Here is a 22,157-nt window from a genome sequence, read left to right as displayed (position 1 = left end):
TATATCTTTATTCAATAAAATAGGAAAAAAAAAAAAAAGGAAAACGACTGACAGGACCAGTGAATTCATGGTGCCAGTAACCAGCTCCATCCACTGAATTACAGGATAGCAGAGAGAGAGGAAGAAAGATAGGGAGAGGGAGAGGGAGAGAGAGAAAGGCAGCAACACAGCACTGACACTTATTTCCATCATATGGTGAGGATTGAGCTTGAACCTGGATCTGGCACAGGAAAAGCTGGCGACTGCAGTACGAGGGCTCTTCTCCTGGGCCCATTAGTAACTTCAGCTAGGATCCTGTCTGAGAACACTCCTGCTCGTCCATGCCCAATACCATTGAGATCTGTATTTCTATGGCAGATTATTTGTCAGTTCTGACACTAAATGTGTCCTTCTTTAGAAAAGATTTGATTTACTGTTTCTTGTGAATAAAGATAAGAGATATTGAGAGGAGAGATGAGGGTAGAGAGATAGACAGGAGCATGTAGTTCTGTTTCCCTGTCCATCAAGGTTCCCTGTTGCAGGTGGGGGCTAGGGACTAGAACCTGGATGCTTGTGCACTGTAATTTGTGCGCTCTACCAGATATGCCACTGCCTGTGCCCTGACATTGCCCTTCTAAACTGTGCCTTTACAGAGATCTGTTAAGGAGTCAAACAAATGAAGGTAGGAACACTGATGGCTGCTGTGATTAAATAACTGCAATGGATTGTGTGGAATTGCTCTGCTCACTATACTGCCACATGAGGTCAGTCTAATAGACTTTAAATGTTTCTTTTCTTTTATTATTTACTTAACTGCTATGGTCTTATGACCCACTAGTTCCAGAAGACCTTTTCTTTTGAATCCTTTAAAAAGAGCCAAGGTGGCCAGGCGCTAGTGCAGCAGGTTAAGTGCACATGGTGTAAAGCTCTAGGACTGACCTAAGGATTCCGGTTCGAGCCCCTGGCTCCATAAGTGGAGAAGCAGGTCTGAAGGTGTCTGTCTTTCTCTGCCCTCTCTCTCTTCCTCTCCTCACTAGATTTCTCTCTGTCCTGTCTAACAACAATGATAGTAATAACAAAAGCAATTATAATAACAATAAAGAACAAGGGCAACAAAAGAGGAAAATAGCCTCCAGGAGCAGTGGATTCATAGTACAGGGCACAGAGCCCCAGCAATAGCCCTGGAGGCAGAGAAAGAGAGAGAGAGACAGAGGTTTTGAGATAGAGATCCAGGCTCACTGCAAGCCTCCACTGATCATGGAGTCTCCCCTCTGTGCTGTTTGAGCTGATGTGATGTGCACATGGTGTGTGAACCTGGGGCTTCCTACACAATAAAATGAACTTTGCTGTGGGAGCTCTGTGCCAGTCCTAGAATGTCCTTCTCCTTGTCAGGGCTACAAAGGAACAGCAGGCACTTTGCTCTATGCTCCCATCCCACTGCTCCTTCCAGCCCATGGAGTCACCAAAGAGAGGACGCAGGGGACTGAAAACCCAGAAGCCAAGTACAAAGCCAGAGCTGACACAGGGAGTAACTGTGCATAACAACAGTGGCTAGTACTTCATGCTTAGGATTGCTTTCCCTTGCCCTTCCCAAAATTGAGAAAGATAGTTTGCTGTGGTGTGGATTTGAGTTTTAAAAATGTGGTTCATTTCTTTTTCTTTTTTTTCCCTAAAATGTTTTCTTAAAGACGTTTTAAAATATTTATTTATTTACTTTTGTTGCCCTTGTTGTTTTTATTGTTGTAGTAGTTATTATTGTTGATGTTGTCATTGTTGGATAGGATAGAGAAATGGAGAGAGGAGGGGAAGACAGAGAGGGGGAGAGAAAGACAGACACCTGCAGACCTGCTTCACCACCTGTGAAGTGACTCCTTTGCAGGTGGGACGGTTCATTTCTTAATGAGAGAGAGAGAGAGAGAGTAGAGAAAGGAGGAGGAGGAGAAGGAAAGAGAGAAGCAGAGTGTCACTATGGATGGGCACTGAGGATGCTGCACTAAGCAGCTCACAGTCCTCTGACAGTGCTCTAGCTCGCAGTCTGGGAAATGGAGCTCATTTCTGAGGTATAGAGAGGAAAGTCTCTTTGCATTCTGATCTTGAGGATTTAACTTGGACTGTAAATGCACAACACTAAGAGGGCTGGGAACTCAGTCTGAGAAACACCAAGTGCAGGTGTTCAGCACATGAACACCTGAGCCTGGACACAAGCCTCTAGCTATCTTCAAATGCTGAGTACATTCTGCCATGGGGCTGGGGTTCAAGAAATACTTCTGTGTGGACTCAGAGGTGTGACCTCACTTGAAAGGAGTCTCAGAAATACAAGGGCCTTTTTTGCAAAGAAATATACTAGCAAGGGCAACCAAAAGGAATAAATAAATAAATAGACTAGCAGAATCCCATACTGAAAATAAAAAGCTGTGAGGAAAAGAGAGTGTAATTTGTATTTCTATAAACATCAAGAAAGAAAGACATGATTAGTGAAGTAAATGAATAAATCGATTAACATTTTTTTTCTTTTCCTGTTTTTTTTTTTTTTTTTTTTTTTGCCTCCAGGGTTATTTATTCCTTGGGCTTAATAAGAGTCCACTTTTTCTGGTGGCCTATTTTTTCATTTTATTGGATAATACAGAAATTGAGAGTGGAGAGAGAGAAAGATGGACACACCTGCAGACCAGCTTCCACTCTTGTGAAGCGACCCCCCTGAGGTGGGGAGTGGGATAAACCTTGATTCTTGCATGGGTCCTTGTGCTGACTACTATGTGTGCTTAACAGGGTACACTGCCAGCCCCCTAAACATATATATTTTTAAATTTTTATGATATTTATTTATTTATTGATGGGATAAAGACAGCCAAAAATTGAGAGGGAAGGGGGTGATAGGCAGGAAGACACCTGCAGCACAGCTTCACCACTCATGAAGCTTTCCCCCTGTAGGTGGGGAACAGGGGCTTGAACCTGTGTCCTTTAGCATTGTAACATGTGCTCTCAAATGGGTGTGCTACCACCCAGCCTCTCTCTCAAAACATTTTTTCAAGACAGCACTTCTTGGTGAAAAAAATAGAGAGAAGACTTCACCTCTCTGGCTAACAACACCATCAAGCATGGCTAGAGGTGCAGAGGTGCAGGTCTGAGGTTGTTTTTTTTTTTCTTTTTTTTTTTTTTTCCTGAGAACATGTAGCAGAAAATGTGGAAAGGGGATGAAAAAGACACTGGGAACAGGTGAGTTTGGGACAGGGGTATTGATGCCTTTACATTGTACAATGCCTGTTTTCTATTTTCATTATTTTAAAGAAGCATTTTACCTAAAACAAATTACACTGTGATGACAAAATGAATAGAAAGACCCAACAACTATATTGTTCCCAAGATTTACAAATTGGTGTATTCTTCAATGTATTAAAGAAAACCTTTAGGAAGTCAGGTTTGACTTTTGTGCCACAGTAAGGGCTGGTCAGGATGTATGAAATGTGTGAAGACAATTAAGCTAAATACTAAACAGCTGCTACTGAGAGAGTTTTGAACTGCTATTTTAAATCTAACATCCCAACTTAGAATATCTTGACACTCACCCATCAATGTGTCTGGAGTCTCATTTTCCTTAGAAGTCAGACACATCTAATGCTGTGCAGGAACCTTGAATTAAAAAACAAAAACAAAAAACTGGAGTTACAACCCACCTTTCACAGGATCTACTTGAAGAAAACTTGTCTTTAGCTTCCCTAAGGTTCACAAAGAATGAATCAACTAAAAATATAAATTCTCTTAGCTCCACAGACTTCACTATGGTTGGAGAGTAAACATTGCTGATTTCAGTAACTCTTTAACTGAATGCATAAGAACAATATGTTTAAAACACTAATGTCAACATTTGTATTTCTTCTTGCAGTGTGACTGTTTCCTTGTAAATGAGAAATATATATTCTAGCAAATTCAGCTCTTTGCAAATCAAGTTTAAATACAGATCATAGTTTAAAATAAGTATCACCAGGGCCACGTGCATCTGCATGAACAGGGATTGCTGCCAGGTGGCTTCTTGCTGATACAGGAGGAGAAGTTCTGCTCATCCAACAGGGTTCCCAGGGCCTGGGAGTTCCTGGTAATGCCCTGGAATCCCGACCAGGGGACTCGCCCATCAGCAAGGACACCTGTGAACAAGACACTGAGCTCTGGGATGAGCAGAGGAGGAGGTTCCTGTCTGCTCAGTAGAGGCTTGGAGAGAATGGAGGACAGCTAAATATGGGGCCTGGGGCAGGTCCACTTCCTACTGAGGCTCAGTAGGACAGAAAGGAGGGGACAGCAAACTCCTATTTAATACAAGAAGGGATTCTCCTACATCAACATGGGAATATTTGTTAATAGATGAGTTGATACATGCATCCTGGTTTTCCTACCTGAGACCCAAGACTTCTAAAATGGAACCCAAATATAGTCCCTTACAAAGGCTTTCGGCAAGAACGCTCTATTCCTTGATGGAACAGAGCCTTTGTGCAATCTTATAATAGTGACTCCAGAACACCGACAGTCAGAAAAGGAGTCTCATCCCGAGAAGGACTGTCAGGCTCAGCTGTATTGTTAGTTACAGATAGATATGCCCTGGTGTAGACTCTGATTTTCTGTGACTGATGACAATAGCTGGTCTATTTTATTTTTTGGGGGGCAGGGCAAATGGAGATGATTAAACAAGTTAATTTAATGAAACCTCATCCTTCATCATCTGTTAAGGCAAGATTCAAGTACAGTTTCCTCAGGTTTCAGTGAAGTAAAAATATTATTGACAACAACAACAAGAACAAAAAGCTGAACTATATGTTAATAAAGTAAGAGTCACCTTAATAAAAGGTATGTTATATGATTTTCATTCTTGGTGTAAGATCTTTTTTCTCAACATAGAGACAGAAAAACAGAGGGGCGAAGAGACAGACAAATAGACAGACAGAGAGACAGAGAGAGATGGTGTCAAAGCTTTTTTCAACATGGAGGGTCTAGGCTTGAGGCTTTGTCATACAAAAGCAAGGTAGTGCTTTACCTAAGAGAGCCTTTTCCCCTTCCTCTGATGCAAAAGCTTATCAAATCATTTTTTTTTCTGTAGTAGGAATATTAGAAGCATAACATGGAATCATGAGGGAATATGAAGCTGGAGAATTAAAAAAAATTAGTCCTGACAATCAACATCCAGTCAATATGTGGGAAGTAAGTCAGTGGAGTGAGGTCAGAGCCACATTCTAGCTGAGTCAAGGCCACTTCAGCCCAGGCTGTGCTCAGAGTCCCTTTCACCCTCCAATACTCTCTGTGCATGGGAGTTCCCCACTACAAGTATGGATTGACAGGCCTGGCAGTGCATCTGCTCCCAGGGTGGCCAGGATACTGGACACACACTGGGGTGGGGAAGGCCTCTTCCCAGGCCCTAAAGGTCCTGCTCTAATGACAGAACAATGTACCTACAGAGAAGCCCATGCAGGATAGGATCTGGGCATATGAAATAAAAGCCACCTCTAGCCTGTGGACAACACGAGACCCAGGGAGTCATTTCATCTGGGAATCAAAGTCAGCACATAGCATCCAATGCTCATGTTCAAGCTGATAATTGTAGGGCCTGTAAATTATCTCTTAAATATCCATGTCACCCCTGGCAGAAAAAGGGTTGGCCACACTGACCTAGAGCAATTCCCAAAATAAAATACCTTTCTAGAAATGACTTCGGATGAGAATTGGGTCCCTGCCTGTAACCTTCCCTGAACCCCCGCACCCCCCACATGCGAATGGTCCTGTGTCATGATCCTGCTTCAGAAAGGGAGACATCCCAGAGGAGGCACTTTGGGAAGGCTGGGGCTCACCTCTCCCCTGCTGGCTCCTTCTCTACTGCCTGGCCTTGCGGACCAGCTGCCCTGGGGTCTCTGAAGTCATCTGCTCCAGATGGAAGGGCTCCTTGAAGGTGGGAAAAGACCATGAAATGGTGAGTCCAGATAAAGTACCTGAGGGGATTCTGAATGATCCTTTTACATTTACCATTTTTTTCTAGGTTATCTCAGTAAATCATAAGGGACAGGGACCTGTGAAAACACTGAAAACACCATTTGTAAGGATGACAATTAACTGAGGGAAATTGTTATTTGTTTATGCTGAGGAACTTTTAATTTTTTCCCCCAAGGGTTGTTGCTGGGGCTTGGTGCCTGCACTATGAATCCATTGTTCCTAGAGGCCATTTTTCCCATTTTTGTAGTTGTTATAGCTGCTGTTGTTGGACAGGACAGAGAGAAATCAAGAAAGATGGGGAAGACAGGGGGAGAGAAAGAAAGACACCTGCAGACCTGCTTTACTGCCTGTGAAGCGAGGCCCCTGCAGGTGGGGAGCCTGCAGTTAGAACCTGTATCCTTAACCTGGTCCTTGCACTTCTTTTTTTAATTTTTTTTTTATTTAAGAAAGGATTAACAAAACCATAGGGTAGGAGGGGTACAACTCCACACAATTCCCACCACCCAATCTCCATATCCCACCACCTCCCCTGCCAGGGTACTGGAGAACTCTCCTCAAATTAGAGTAGTCCTTCTCCATGGGAAACATTTGATAAGAAGTCCAGAAAGTCTCAGTGGAAATCCCCATGCATATCCCAAGGTCTATGATCATGGTCATAAAGAACCAAATTATGGCCCAGAGCAAAATGTAGTCCTTTTCCTCAGGAAACATGGGAGAGGGAATCCAAAAAGTCCAAGGAGAAATCTCAGTGCATCTCCCAAGCTCTATGATTAGGGTCACAAGAAACCAAAGTTCCTGGTCAGGGAAACAAAGTGTGGCCCAGAGCAAAATGTTCCAGAGACAGAGTAACTATCTCATGATGAAACAGTAGAGGCTTTGGCAAACCTCTTCATAACTGGAAGAGAAGACCATAGTGCATAGGTAGGCAAAGTCTTCACTTATCTGGGAGTTATCCTCTTCATAAGTGGAAGAGAAGACCATAGTGCATAGGTAGGCAAAGTCTTCACTTATCTGCGCAGGTCCAGTCCCACATTGTAAGCGCCATTATGTTGTTTTCGACAGGCTGGCTTCACGGGCGGGTAACAGACGACCAGGGACTCATGGTTGAGCTCTACGCAGTATCTCTTTATTCATACAGGACGCAGCACAATCTATACCAAGCTAAGCTAAACTAACTACAAACAATCTTGTCCTTATAAATATACTAGCCCAGTAGGGTGGGAACAGGATGTGATGCAGAGAGGGTGAAAAGAAAAGAAAAGTGACTGGTGAAAATCAGGGTATGACAAGGAGAGGGGGCGGAGCAGGCAAGAATTCTACCACTGAACCACCAATGCCCTGGAGGGAGGGTGGTACTTGTTAACAGCGGTTATGTAAATAGAATGAAGGGGTTATGTAAATAGAATAGTGTTAAGCAGGGGGGATTAAGCTAATGAAATAGAAGGGGTTTTTAGAAGCATACCAATACCCCCAAGGGTTATTGCTGGGGCTTGGTGCCTGCACTATGAATCCATTGTTCCTAGAGGCCATTTTTCCCATTGTTGTAGTTGTTATAGCTGCTGTTGTTGGATAGGACAGAGAGAAATCGAGACAGGAGGGGAAGACAGAGGGGGAGAGAAAGAAAGACAGACACCTGCAGACCTGCTTCACTGCCTGTGAAGCGTGGCCCCAGCAGGTGGGGAGCCTGCAACTAGAAACTGGATCCTTAACCTGGTCCTTTAACTTCTTACCATGTGCGCTTAACCTGCTGTGCTACCTCTTGGCCCCCAGGAATGATGTTTTGCAAGACTGTAGTCATCTGATGGGTTCACATTCATATCTCCCTAAACTACATGTAGAAACTCTCACCCTCAGCCATATGCTATCTCCCTTGAACACAGGGCTTTGGGCCTCTCCCCTGCTTTTAGAAAATTTCTTTGATTCTTGTAGGAGTTTCCAGTTAGTAAACATCACTCCCTTTTTTAAAAAAAAAAATATGTATCATTGGATAGAGACAGAAATAAATTGAGAGAGGAGGGGATACAGAGAAGGAGAGAGCCAGAGACATTTGCAGGCCTGCTTCACTACTCCAGAAGCTTCAACAGGGGCTTGAACCTGTGTGCTTGTGCACTGTAATGTGTGTGCTTATTCAGGACATGACCACCTGGCCCTCAAACTCACTTCCTTACAAAGAGTATGATGACTGACATCAGGAAGAGCCTGATCAACATTATGGAATTTAATAAGCAACATTATTTCTATATTTAGGCTGTAGAGCCACTAAGAATTCCTTTTGCTTCCTATGCCTTTACAGTTTCCCATAAACATAAATATCTGTAGTTTCCCTAGTAAACCAACTGCACAGCATGCAGGTGGTATACCCATTAGAGTGCAAATGTTATCAAGAGCAAGGACCTGGGTTCCGTTTCCTGCTTCCACCTGCTCTGGAGAAGCTTCATGGGCTATGACGCGGTGCTATAGGTGTCTGACTCTCTTCCTCTCCACCCTCTCCAGACAGGAATGCCACTCTTGTTTTTGCTGAACTGACCTGCAGTGCAAGAAATTGGGAAGAAATAAGTTCAACTCCACAAAATACTGATGTCCATATTTCCTTTTTTTATCTGTGGGCCTCCTGTGCATGATTACACTGTGCCAGATGACCCATGTTTTCTTTTGTTTTTCCCTTTTAATGTTCAGAAGAGAACGAGAGAGAATAACTAAGACTAAAGCTTCATGCTTGAGCCACTGGCTTTACAGACAAGTAGATGAAAAGGTTTTAAATGTAAAAGTCATGACCACATGGAAAACCAAGATGGAGGTCTTAGGAGAAAGTAACCAGGAAGCTGTTCCTGGGCCAGCCTAGAACCAGTGACCTCTTGTCTCTGCTGGTGGCTCTCCTGGATCTTTGCAAGTAGGCAGACACCCACAGGCTAAGCAGAGGCACTGAGTGCTTGATCCTGAAGCTCCTTTCAAACTTGGAGAGACAGAGAGAAGCACTCTGTCATTCTCCCCTCTGCTCTTAGCCCAACCCATGAGCTCCTGCAGCTCTGTCCTCATCTGGCAGCTCAGCAAGGGTGGGGAGAGGGGCCTGAGCACTGTGTGTGCTGACTGACCCTGGAGACACCACACCACAGGCAGGAAGGTCCTGCCCTCAGAGCTGAGGCTCCAGTGTGGCTGCACTCTGCACTTCTGGGTTTACAAATGCCATTCAGAGAATGCTGAGTGTTCCTTTCCTGTTGCTGAATTTCTGATATTTATACTTTGTTACACTTAATGTATATACTACATTACTAAACCTCATACATTAGTAGAAATGATGAACTTTTTAAGTCGGGCCTTCTAAATTATTTCAGGCCTTCACAGAAAAGAACACATGATTGGAAAAAAGATTTCAATAGCTTTTTCATAAAAGAATGAAATAAATAAATTTATTTAGAGTTTCTTTCAAGTTTTTATTTAGGATGAGAGGAATAGATCACCAGGTAGCCTACTTCAAAACTCCATTTGTTGATTGATGAGAGAGACAGAGATAGAATAACACATGACACAAGCATATGCAGTGCCACAGACCAGACCTGAGATTTATGTTGCTGAGTTGTTTCTACCCAGTGCCAAAAACCATTCTGTAGCTGTCACTTACCTCTTTACTTATCCACCAAGCATAATCCTATTTATCCCAAAGGATACAACATCATCTTTTCTTTCCTAGGGGATACTTCATTGAGTATATGTCCCATAACTTTTTTATCCAGTCATCTGTCAAAGGGCATTTGGTTTTTTCCAAATGGGGGCTACATAGGTCCTAAACTGGAGAAATGTGGGCTGTGGTTTTTCTAGTTGTTCAGGAAGCTTGATGGACGCCTGTCTTTTATTTACCACTAGACACACAACCACCTCAACATTATGCCTCTGCCAGGCATCATTCACAGTTTTGGATGAGACCTTGGTTTGCAAGACTGTATGTTTTAGACATGTCCATGCAGCTTCCAGGGCAAGTTTCCAACACTGTCCAGGTCCTGGACCCCTAGGTGCTAATGACCGTCCACCACAAGTGGCTACTAATGAATTCTTATCTGCATCTTCACATTGGCCTACATATTTAAGTTATTTTTCTGAGGAAATGAAATAGTGTCCTATAGTAAGAACTAAAAAAAAAAAAGAAAAAGAAAAGAAAAAAGGCCCAATTCTCATGCAACCAACTTTTGAATGGAGATGACAGAAATTCAACAGAAGAGACTACCAATCACAATGTGATTCTAGACTCCTGGAAATATTACCCAGAAAAAAACAGAGGGAAGTGAGGGAGTAAAGGTGAAAGATGAAACCTGACTGACATTGTGGAGAGGACAAACAAGGAAGGCTCCTTGTAAGAGCTCATTTGAAAGGAGACTTATTTGAATTTAATTTCTTTTTTTTTTCCAGAGCTCTGCTCAGATCTGGCTTATGGTAGTAGCAGGGTTTGAACCTGGGACCCTGAAGCCTCTGACAGAAATGTCATTTGCATAGCATTATGCTCTCTCCCTGGCTCTTGATTTATTTTAATCACTGCAGGGAAGAATCCTGGCCCTGCCATCTGCACAGTGCCACTGAATGGCCCTAATGCCCAACTGTATAATATTTAAAATAATTTTTTAGAGAAAGAGAGAGAGAGCAGTTGGAAAAAGAGAGACAGAGTCATCACAGCACCTGTCACCACGCATGACGAGACTGAGGCCATGTATGGTGCTGATGCTCAAATGCAGGGATTCAAACATGGGAGGCATGCACTCTAAGAGATGAGCTATCTCCAGTCACCAAAATGTAAACATACTTTGAATTCATCTAAAATGCCACTGTGAATAACTGCAGGAACGATATAAAATTGAAGGGTAAAATTACACTTCTCACTGATATTTTTAGCTAAAATTGGTGTTAAGTCCTGGACCCAGACATGAACATGTTTATGTCTACAGTGTCAGAGAGAGAAGCCCACACTCCTTCATTTAGACATGGGTCAAGGTCAGTCACATCAGTTTCTGTTTTTAAAGGAAAAATGGAAAGACTCTAAGTTACAGAACAGCCTGACATGTGCTTCCAAAGAACATGAGCTGCTCAGAAGGGTCCCCAGAACAACAATCCACACACTGTTACTGTGGTGCCGATCTCCGCATCTAGGCTTCCTCACCAGCCTGGCCACCACCACTGGTAACACTCTGTCTTAATCTTATCTTCATATTCTCTGAGCACGCTCTTGCCAAACCAGAGGTGTGTGGGCACTCACAAGACTAACTGACCCCACTTCTCTAAGTTGATGTCAATGTCCCTGAAGCCCCGAGGCTGTCCCTCCAAATAAATGTGCAGCACAGGGAGTTTCACCTGGAGCTATTCAGCACTGAGCTCGGCCCCCTAGAGGAAGTCCATCCTGTGACAGAACAGAATTTCTGGGGTCTAAAAACTCAGATGGTGCCCACCTGCAGCCAGGCTTCATCTCTGCACACTGATGTGCTAAGAACGCTGTGCTCTGCACTAAACTCTGCTCCCTCACCTCAATAATAGTAACTCTGAGCTTCCTTCAGAAGTATGTTTAAATTCTAACATGCAGTTCATTCTGACGGAAGAGAACTTCTAACAGCTGCTGGGAAAATGCAAGTGCATCTGCGTGTATCTTCGATGCTGAATCCCAGGCCCCAGACTGTTCTGTTATTTCCCTAACGTGTTCAGTCCTGGCTATGCTGTGTCATGTTCATAGGTAAGGCCTGTAGGACTCCAACATCAGAAGCTAACTCAGTAGGAACCAAAAGGTTTGGGCTCTGTGTGTGCATATGTGTGTGTCTACATCCACACATCACTACCCCTGGCATGTTTGATGAGAGGGCTCAGGGCAAAAGCCATGGCTCAGGTGCTAGCTCATCTGGTAGAGAGCACATGTTACCATAGTAGAGGACCTGGGTTCAAGTCCCTGGTTCCCTCTTGAAGGGGTAAGAACTCAGGAGCAGGTGACCAGTGCTGCATGCGATCATCTTCTCTCTTTATTTTGAATAGAGAGAGAAATTGAAAGTGGAAAGAGAGATTATAGAAAGGGAGAGACACCTGCTGCTCTGCTTAACTGCTCTGTGAAGCCTCCTTTCCCCCCGGGTGAGGACCTGAGACTTAAACCTGGGTCCTTGTACATTATCGTAGCTGAGCTCTATAGTGTGTGACACTATTTCCCCCATCCATCTGGGTGCTCCATCGAATGAAAAATGGGAAAAGAAGAAGATAAAGAACCGCCTCTAGGAATGGTGGAGTTGGGCAGGTGTGGAGTCCCAGCCCTGGAGGGACAAAATGAAGCACAGAGTAAAGGCCGTCTCACACTAAACATTTCCTTGAACTTTCAAAGGTTCAGTGTTCACCTCACTGTTGCCTTCCTTCTAGCTTTTGCTGTTTGTCTGTTTTCCTTTTGCCATCATCTTAATGGGGCCTCCAGGTTTATGGGAGAGTTGACATAAGGGCACAATCCCAATCACTGTCTCTGTAACCTATGGAGACACCCGGTCTCCTGCCCTCAGAAAGCAGAAGCGCCTTTGAAGAAGCTTCTGGAAGCTCCAGGTGGGAAGCAGTGACGTCAAGGTCATAGGCATGTGGCTGAGGTCTCAGACCCACATCACTGAGTGCACCCCTTCTTACCATCCAGCAGGATGGGATCCCCCTGTGCACTGTGACTCCTGGTGGACTTGGGGTGTGGTCTCCAACCCGGGTCCTGGTGCCTCCTCTCAGAGCAGAAGTGCAGACCCATGTGGACCCAGGAAATCAGGCAGGAGCAGGAGTGGGAGCAGGAGAAGGAGGCAGAGGCTCAGGGCATAGAGAGAGCAGGGGTGAGTCTTTCCTGGATGAGTCATGGTGTTGAGGGAGAGGAGGCACAACCCAGAAATGGGAGTGGTTACAGCTGTAGGTGGGGCCTTTGGCTTTAAAAGTGGTGAACCTTGTGGGGCTTGCTCTCTTTCTGGGGAATACCATGTGATCAAGGAGAAAGTAAGTGAGTTCATTCCTCTCCCTCTCCCTCTCTTGTACACTAACATGTTTCGTTTTCTCTACAGTTTAGTTTACTTGGATAATCATGCTCTCTTTTTAATTCATTGTTGAGATTGGCGTGAGGCACTTTCAGAATGGGGGCAGATGCCCCCCCACCACATTATCTCTAACAATTGTGTGGGATGGAGGGGCTGTGAGTCAGTGTTGGGATCCCCAATAAAGGCCCAGCAGTGTCACTTCACTCAGGTGACCTGGACTGTGTCCTCCTGGCCACCATCACAGGGAAGACTGAGGGGCTGCTGCAGGCAGGGGCAGGTCTTGTGTCAAAGCCCAGCAGCTCCCCCAAGAGCTCCTGTGAAGGGGAGACCCAGGTCCCCAACCAGCACTGGCCCAAGTCAAGGGCCAGGAAGACACCAAGGTCATGACCTCAGAGGTTACAGGGGCCTTTGATTTTTTTTTTTTCTCAGCTGCTCACTTCCTGCTCAGCTCTGGCTGATTCTGGTGCTGAAACAGGATTTGGGATCTCAGAGCCCTAGGCTTTCAAGTCATTTGCACAACAATTCTGCTGACTGGCCAACCCATTACAGGGACATTGGCAATGCAGATTGGGATCACAGTGAGACTCCCAGCTCACACATCAACATACCTTTAAGATCTGGGGTCTGGGAAGGTGTGGGAATGCAAACTGGTGCAGCCCCTTTGGAAAGCTGCAGGGAGAGTCCTCAAACAAAAAGGGCAGTGCCTTAAGATCCAGCAATACCATCCCTAGGCTTCTATCCAAAGACATGGAAGCACTGGTTCTCAAAGATATCTGAGCCCGGGGGCCAGGTGGTATTGCAGCAGGTTAACTGCACATGGCAGCACAAGGATCCTGGCTTGAGCCCCTGGCCCCCTGCTCCACACATGCAGGGAGGGGTCGCTTCACTGGGGGTGAAGCTGGTCTGCTGGTGTCTGTCTTTCTCTCTCCACTCTCTCTTGCCCCTCCTCTCTCAATTTCTCTTTGTCCTTTCCAACAACAGCAATGCAACAATGGCATCAAAGTTGGAAAAATGTCCTCCAGGAGCAGTGGATTTGTAGTGCAGGCACCCAGCCCCACAGATAACCCTGGAGGCAAACACATTAAAAAAAAAAGGTATCTGAGCCCCATGTTCTCAGCTGCACTGCTTACAGTAGCCAAACAGGAAAGCAAATAGCCAATAACAGATCACTGAATAAGAAGTTATGGGAATAGGTATTAATCATTCTTGAAAGTTCTGTAGAATTAAATGAATCTTTTTTTACTGGAAACAATGAATAGTGTTGTTTCCAGTCATTAATGTAGGAACACAAGCAGAATGACTTCTGGTCCACTGGGTTATCAAGCAAACTTACCAACATTGATCACGGATGTTTAATAGTGAAATCTGGCCTAATACTGAAAATATCTAATAGTGAGACCTGGTATCAAGTGCTTTTTCCTTTTTTTTCTTCAATTTTTAAAATTTATGTTTATTTTATATTTTCCCTTTTTATTTATTTTTCCCTTTTTATTGCCCTTGTTCTAGTTGTTGTTATTGATGTCGTCATTGTTGGATAAGATAGAAATGGAGAGAGGAGTGGAAGACAGAGAGTGGCAGAGAAAGATACACACCTGCAGACCTGCTTCAAAGCTTGTGAAGGGACTCCCCTGCAGGTGGGGAACCCTGCAGGTGGGGAACCCGGCAGGTGGTGGTGGTCAAAGCAGGATCCTTATGCAGGTCCTCATGCTTCATGCCACCTGTACTTTACCCACTACACTATACCACCCAAGTCCCATCCACTGCTTTTTTTCCCAGTCCTCTTTTATGATTAAAGTCATGAATAACTCCAAATAAACAGTGTGACACGTAACTTTTTAGTATATTCTTGTGAGAGTTTTGCTTCCTACCTTGCTGTTCATTACTCAATTTCTCTCTTGTAGTACACAAATGGGCAGAGAGGTAGAGAAATAACTGCATTTGTATGTATAGATAGAGACATGTAGAAATAGGGAACGTTAAAGCAATACTATGTCGTTATTTATCTACTAGGAAAACATATTTCAGAAACTTTATCTCTTGTACTTCTGATACATTTTGAACTAGAATTTTAGACACTTCTGCTGTATTCTAAGGAATCTGAGGATCAGCAGAATTGCTGTGACTTGAACTGCAGCTCTTTCCCATCTACATTTTTTCCTTCTTTATTTTCATGGAGGTTAAGGGAGCCTTCCTGTGGTTATCAAAGAAAGAACATGCAGAGAAAAAGTCAATCGACTGTGAGAGATGGTTAGGTCTTCTCTTCAAAAGAACATGAATATAACAACTTTTTAGTACATTCTTTTTATAAATTGTTATCTGTGACCACCTGTGGCCAGTAGTTTTGTATTCTTTAGGTCAGCTCCCTGCAGTGCCTCCCAATCCTCCAGCAGAGACCCTCATACTCCCTTCCTCCTTTCCTCCGTTAGACAACGGAGAGATTGTGAGCTCTGAAGCCCAGCCCAGGGGTGGAGGAGTCAGTTCTGCTTCATATATAAAAGATGGGAGAAGGCTGAGGGGGACATGCTGCTGCCTGAAGGCCATTGTTGGTGGCACGCCCTTTTGCAAAAGAATAAATAAATGCCTTGCTTCAATTCCTATTTTTTGCCTTGACAACTATTTTTAATTGGACATCATTTCCAACACTAGGAACCCAGGGATGCTGATGGCTCACCCCACTCCTGCCACCTAACAACATCCCATTTGTTCTTTCTCTCTGAATTTAAAGTCTACTGAGAAATTGAGAGGAAGGGGAGAGATAGAGATGTGGAGAGAAAGAGACCCCCACAGACCTGCCTCACCTTTCCTCCCCATGCAGGTGGGGAACCACCAGGGCTCCAACCCTGGTCCTTGTGCAGGGAAGTCTGGGAACTCCAGCAGGTTCCTCACAGCCCAGCAGCCCAGCACAGGTGTTCAAATCATTTTTCCTGGAAGGGGTTGGAGCAGTGAAAGAAATGGAAGGGGATACACCCATGACACAAACACAGGGGGAGCAAAGGCAGAGCTCCAGGACCCTTCTGTCTCTGTGGCCACCTCACCAGGACAGGGAACTTGGCGCCTCAGCCTCGTAAACCTGGTGCCATGTCCAGTGAACCGTCTCTTACCTCTCTCTAGCTCCTGGGAAGGAAGCTCCCAGGAACAGATCCTGGGAACAGACTGCAAACACCCTGCCCAAAGTAACAACTATTCCAGACCAAGGGGCAGTGCAATGAGAGCAAGGCCAGCCCAGGAGGGGCCCTGCTGTGTTATGTTGCCGCCTTGTGGTCACAGAGCAGAATGCACCTTACAGCCAACCAAAGGGCTCCCATATTTCTCCCAAATTTCACCTCACTTTCTTTTCCAGACACAGATCCAGGGAGAAAAACTGTATGTTTTTCACTGTCAGCTCAAGCTCAAGGGGCGCGGGGGAACTGAAACTGGGCTCTTAAAGCCACAGGTATGACAGGCTTCAGCAGAACTCCTAAGCACAAGTTCTTCTTATTTTATTTTATTTAAAGAACTCACAAAGTTTTATACCACATTCAAATATGGGTCACACAAGGTATGTTTCTTCTTCTCCTTCTTTTTAACCAGGACACTGATCAGCTCTGGACTATGGTAGTCTTAGGGATTGAAAATGGGACCTTGGAACCTCAGGCATGAAAGTATTTTTGCATAACCACTATGCTCTCTACCCCCACTCTCTTTTATTTTAAATAGTTGTATTTTATTGTATTATTATATTTAGTTATGGGGAGAGAGAAAGATGTCAATGCTCTCCCAGTCGAAGGGCTTCTTTGAAAAATATTTTTATTTTCCATTACTTTCTTAAATAGCTTTACTAATGAGAGATAGGTATAAAGACAGAAAGATGATAACTAGGCAGTCACTTCTGCCCAAGCCCTACTTATTTATTTACTACTTTATCACATTTTATTTTATTGTTATGTTTAGTAATGAAAGCTAGAGAAATGGAATGATACAAAAAGTATGAGAATGGGCAGGGTTAAATAACATAATGCTGATGGAAAGAGACTCATACTGGAAGCTCTAGGGTTCCTGCCTCACCATGATGCAGAGCTGAGCAAGGCTCTGGTAAAAAAGTAAATTTTTAATGAATAAGTGTGTGTGTGTGTGTGTGTGTGTGTGTGTGTGTGTATCAGAGTGAAAGCACAGCACTGCTCAGCTCAGACTTATGCTGGAGAGCTGGGGATTCAACCTGAAGCCTTGAAACCTGAAGCATGAAAGCTTTCTATGTAAACTTTAAGTTAGCTCCCCAGCCTCCAAGTTTAGATGTTATTAACTGGCAAAGATCCTGAACACAATATTAAGAAGAAAAATAAGTAAAATCCATTATAGTGGTAACGCCATTATGTTAAGTAAAGACATCTAGGGAGTCAGCAGTAGCACAGTGGGTTAAGCACACATGGCACAAAGCACAAGTACCAGCATAAGGATCCTGGTCCAAGCCCCTAACTCCCCACCTGCAGGGGGGGTCGCTTCACAGGCAGTGAAGCAGGTTAACAGTTGTCTATCTTTCTCTCCCCCTCTCTGCCATCCCCTCCTCTATGCATTTCTCTCTGTCCTATCCAACAACAATAACAACAACAGGGAAAATTGTTTTTTTTCAAAAAAAAATAGGAGTAGGAAAGAACAGACAAACTGTGAGAGACAGAGTACGATTATTGTTTATATTTGGAGGGTGGATGAATGGGGATTTGTGGTTTTTTCTAATTTGGTCTATAAGTGGTAAAAAAAAAACTGAAAAAAAAAGACTGAGGAGATAGCATAATGGTCATACAAAAGCACCACTATACGCCATATATCTCTCCTTCTCCTTCCTCTCCTTTTCTGTATTTCCCTTCCTTTCCTTTTCCTTCTTTAGCTGACCACTGCGTAACTCTGGCTTATGCTGTTGGAGACTGAATCTGGAATCTCTAGTGCCTCAAGCACTAAAGTCTTCTGCATGAACTACTAAGTAGTCCCCCCAATTTCACTCAGAGAGACAGGCACTCCCCCTTGGTGCTGTGACTCTCATTTTTTAATAAATGTATTTGATTTAATAGCACAGAGAGAAATTAAGAAGGAAGGAGAAATAGAGAGGGGAGAGACAGAAACACACCTATAGCACTGCTTCACCACTCCTAAAGCTTTAACCCCTGCAGGTAGGGGCTGAGGGCTTCAACTAGGGTCCTTGCACATGGTAACATATACACTCTACTGGGTGTACCTCTGCCCAGCCCCTGGTGCTATGGTACTCCTATGTGGTACCAGGGTTCATCTGGGCCAGGAGCACCCTACTAGGTATGCATCCGACCTCTCTCAGCCCCTAGCAAAGATATTTAAATATTATATGGAGCAGAGCATGGTGGGTGGTGCAGCCAGTTGAGCACACAGGTTACCATGTACAGTGACCTGGGTTCAAGGCCCAGGTCCCCACCTCTGGGGGGAGGTTTCATGAGAGGAGAAGCAGTGTAGTAGGTATATTTCTCTCCCTATATCCCCTTTCATTTTCAATTTCTCTCTGTCTCTACAAAGAAGAAAGTAAATAAATATTTTTATTTTTTAGATTTTTATTTATTTCCCCTTCTGTTGCCCTTGTTGTTTTTTATTGTTTGTGTACTAATTATTGTTGTTATTGACGCCATCATTGTTAGAGCAGAGAGAAATGGAAAGAGGATGGGAAGACAGAGAGGGGGAGAGAAAGACACCTGAAGACCTGCTTTACCACCTGTGAAGTGACTCCCCTACAGGTGAGGAGCCAGGGGCTCAAACCGATATCTTTATGATGGTCCTTGTGCTTTGTCCCACATGCAATTAACCCAGTGCAGTACTGCCAACTCCCAGAAATAAATATTTTTAAAAACCTTTTAAAAAGACTAAGAAACAAAGATTTTGCTAGGCAGGTGAAATAGCTCACTTGAATAGTGCATTGGCTTTTCTATGTGTCTAATGCAGGTTTGAACCCTACCCCCACTTCACTGAAGCAAGCTTTAGTGCTTTTATCTATCTATCTATCTATCTATCTATCTATCTAACAATCTATCAATCAATCTACCTATGTATCATCTATCTCTATCACAACAAAGAATTATTATGGTTATTCTGGGAAATGGCATAATTCAGAAATAGGATTGACTCATTGCTCAGAATCCTTCAAAGCAGATGCCAGGATCTGACTCCTGAAACGAGTCAGAGATGGGTGAGCTTATAGCAGTAGCGGAGTGGACTCTCTCTATGATTCTATCTCTCCCTGTGCCTCTTTCCCCTTCCTTCACTCTCCCTTCCCACTATCTCAGAATGTATAGTTGATGGCTTATTTTTGTAATTGTCTATTCTTGCCTTTCCATTTTTCATTTCTCTTCTTTTCATAATGTCTGTTGTTGTTTTTACAGTGGTGGTGTTGTCTGGCTAACTGGTTTTGATTGAACTGCATCAATCTCTGCTTCAGCTGCTAATGTACACTCTGGGGTTTGTGACTTCATCTGAGAAAAGACTCTAGTGTGCCCTTATACTCACACACACAACAACTTAAGAATGACAGGACAGAAAACTACAAACCACGTCAATGAAAAAATAAAGAAGGTTAAATTGAGAGCAAATAAAACTGCTAGCACAATGAATCAGGACAAGACCCCAGAACAGAGTCCAGATAAATCAAAAGTAATTATAGATTAGAAAGGTATGCAAACACTAATAGACCTGATGATCACAGAAATGAAGACAACTATGGAGGAAAGGACTGTCAGAAATAGGGAAACAACAGAGGAGACCCTCAAGAAAAATACCAACTACCTCAAGGTAATTAGAGAACTGAAAGCTGACATAGCTGAGCTAAAAGGCCAACTAGCAGAACAAGTTACTGAGCTGAAGAAGGAAGGTGAAGGAAGGGAACGAAGATTAACAGAAGCAGAAGAAAGAATTACCAGACAGAGAGGATGAGCTAGAGAACTAAAAGAAGGATGTAAAACAGCTAAAAAAGAGATTGAGAGACACTGAAAACAATAACAGAGATATATGGGATGATCTCAAAAAGAGTAACACTTCATAATTGGCCTACCAGAGGAAAAAAGAGAGGAAGGGGAAGAAAATATCCTAGAGGAAATAAGAGAGAAAAACTTCCCAGCTCTCAACAACAGAAAGGACATTAAGATTTCAGAGGCCAGGAGAGTCCCAAACAGGATAAACCCAAACTTGAAGACACCATGACACATCGTAGTTACAATGAAAAGAAGTAAGGATAAAGAAAGGATCCTGGGTGCTGAGCAGCAGCACAGCCAGTTAAGTGCACATGACCTGAAGTGCAAGGACCAGCATAAGGATCTGGGTTTGCGCCCCTACAGGGGGTCACTTCACAGATGTTAAAACAGGTCTGCAGGTGTCTATCTTGTTCTCCCCCTCTATCTTCCCCTCCTCTCTCCATTTCTGGCTGTCCTATCCAACAACAATACTACTAACAACAATAATGATAATATTGCATTTGCCAGTCCCAACCTAATCAACCTAATCAATGTACCACCTCAGCATGCTTCACTTCAGACTGTGTCAAGAGACTTCAGGTGTGGAATGACAACCTTCAGCTTCATTACTCGGGTGAGACCTTTCCTTCCATAGTATTCTCTAATTCCAACCCAGGAGGTTCACTCCCAACAAAGTCCCAAAACCTAGATGTAGACCAGGTCCCATGAGATAGAGCATATGTTCACACCATCCATAAACTAGGGCAAAATGTATACCTGAAAGCATAAGTACACAACAGTCTGCAGTGAGTCAGTATAAAGTTCCTAATGAAATAGTATCTAATTAGACTTAGATACCCTCCTCACCTCCTTCCTATTACAGTTCTCTCACTCACTCCAAAGCTAACCTTAACAAAGCAAGGACTGCAAACCTGAATAAGGGCAAGAGACTGGCTTACGTTAATGATGACTCTTTAGTCACTATCAGGCCACCCCATCAGCTGGGGCCCTATTCGGGGAGTCCTGAGATTCTCAAACAGACATGATGGGCCTAGACATCAAATAATTCCCTCTCTCCATTGTTACCAGTCATCTCTATCAAAAACAACCCTATGTGGGCCCCCCATAGGACCCTGTCCTCACCTTGGATCAACAATGGTAGAGAATGTTCTAACCTCCCTTTGGAGGATGGAGAACATAAGCTATGCTACACCTAAGGAAGATCGGTCCTGATATTGGGGCAGCTTGGAATGCTCCTACTCGTGACCACAGAATGTGAGCTCAGATCTACAGGGATGCAGAATTCACATAGGCTCCTAAGTTGAATATTGGCCCCAGTCCATATCAAATTGATGGGGTTTACAGTCAACAATATTTATACCCCTTTCCCATATTATGGAACTACTCTCTTCCCTGATCCAGCTTTCTGTCCCTTTTCCAGCCATGACATCACCTCCCCAGACAATACTGGGATCCACTTGCATATCAGATTTCAGGTTCAGAGGAAAAATAAAAAACAAACTAGTATAGCTACAGGACCTTTGAAATATTACTAAAATATGCCTATTAGCTATCTCCAAAATGGAGGGCCCGCCTCCCCAACATGCCATCTGTACTACTCCAGCCTTTCACATGTATCCATAAACTAGGGAAAATATATACCTGAAAGCAGAAGTACACAAGAGTCTGCAGTGAGTACCCCCCCAACACTTCATCTGCACTATTCCAGCCTTTAGGTCTATGATTGTCAACAATTTGTTTGGCTTTGTATGTTAGTTCTCTTTTCTGCCACCAGGTTCCAGATGTCAGCATGATGCTGACCAGACTTCCCTGGACAGACAACCCCACCAATGTGTCCTGGATCTCTGCTTCCCCAGAGCTCCACCCTAATAGGGAAAGAGAGAAGCAGGCTGGGAGTATGGATCTGGATCGACCATTCAACGCCCATGTTCAGCGGGGAAGAAATTACAGAAAACAGACCTTCCACCTTCTGCATCCCACAGTGACCTTTGGTCCATACTCCCAGAGGGATAAGGAATAGGAAAGCTGGCAGGGGAGGGGATGGGATATAGAGTACTGGTGGTAGGAATTGTGTGGAGTTGTACCCCTATTATCCTATGGTTTTGTGAATATTTCCTTTTTTAAATAAATTAAATTAAGAAGGTGAAGAAATTTTTAAAAATTAAACATTTTGAAAATTGCCTCCCTGCAGAGATTTTTTTTGGCTTCCAGGGTAACTTCTAGGGCTCAGTGCCTGCACTACAAA

The 22,157-nt window shown here is 43.8% G+C and overlaps 1 long non-coding RNA gene across 3 annotated transcripts in view; it reads right to left on the bottom strand.

The window, feature by feature from the left end:
• The window catches only part of LOC132536775 (uncharacterized), a 272,206-nt gene that overhangs the window by 5,319 nt on the left and 244,730 nt on the right, over positions 1-22,157 (bottom strand). For 2 of the 3 annotated variants that reach the window (XR_009548304.1, XR_009548303.1), the window contains exons 3-5: positions 8,368-8,476; positions 5,811-5,901; positions 3,546-3,609 (exon numbers count right to left, since the gene is read on the bottom strand). This is a non-coding gene — a long non-coding RNA (uncharacterized LOC132536775). Of the gene's footprint in view, positions 1-3,545; positions 3,610-3,991; positions 4,122-5,810; positions 5,902-8,367; positions 8,477-22,157 lie in introns of those variants that run through there. The other variant, XR_009548305.1, reaches the window with a different exon arrangement.

This window comes from Erinaceus europaeus, chromosome 2 (assembly GCF_950295315.1).
Source record: "Erinaceus europaeus chromosome 2, mEriEur2.1, whole genome shotgun sequence".
NCBI classification, from domain to species: domain Eukaryota; kingdom Metazoa; phylum Chordata; class Mammalia; order Eulipotyphla; family Erinaceidae; genus Erinaceus; species Erinaceus europaeus.
This window is presented reverse-complemented; position numbering and strand designations above follow the sequence as displayed.